This window comes from Egretta garzetta, unplaced genomic scaffold (genome assembly GCF_000687185.1).
Source record: "Egretta garzetta isolate BGI_Z169 unplaced genomic scaffold, ASM68718v1 scaffold108, whole genome shotgun sequence".
In the NCBI taxonomy this organism is placed as follows: Eukaryota; Metazoa; Chordata; class Aves; order Pelecaniformes; family Ardeidae; genus Egretta; species Egretta garzetta.
The window spans coordinates 6,369,136-6,369,848 of NW_009260614.1; positions in this window are offsets into that span (position 1 = coordinate 6,369,136).

The following is a 713-nucleotide window of genomic DNA, read 5'->3' on the forward strand; positions in this document are numbered from 1 at the left end:
CATGTTTGTTAGTAAAAATTGTCAGTTGTTTGTCACAGGCTTAACTTCTCAGGTTTCAGTTTTGGGGTAGAAGTCACACGGATTCAAACTTTTCTTCTGCCCCACTTCTGAGCTTTTACCTAATGCTGAAAGAGTTGGAAATCTCTTCACCTTTCCGCAAGACAGCTTTTCTGTTCCTGATACCGTTCTGATTACAGCAGCTGGATAAACATCTTTATACTCCGAGTCAAAAGTCTGCAGAGAACTATTTGGCATCTCCAGGCCTGGACTGAATCCTTCTCCATCTGAATGTCAAAAACCCTAAGGGCTCATGCAGCAGCCCTGGGAAGTGCCAGGTCGGAAAGCTGGCGGCTCCGGGGGCTGCAGGTGCCCTCCCAGACGCTTCCCTGCAGCACAGGGAGCAGAGGAGGGAGTTTCCTGCTCCTGCTGGAGCCGAGCCAGCCACTTTCTCATCATCCATCTTCTTAAGTGGAAGAGCAGATGGATCAGTCGCTTCCTAGATACGAACCAAACACGGATGCGTTTGCAGACAGAGCTGCGCTTGTTTTGAAAGGAAGCCTTGGGCTGACCTGCACGAGGAGCGGCCGGCCCTTCCCTCTCTCTAGCAAGGCCAAATATTGCAGCAGCCCCTTACGGCGTGCCGGCTGCCCGCCGTGCTCTGCTGGCAGCCCATCGGTCAGCACTTACCAGCCCAGCCCCAACCTCCCTCATTT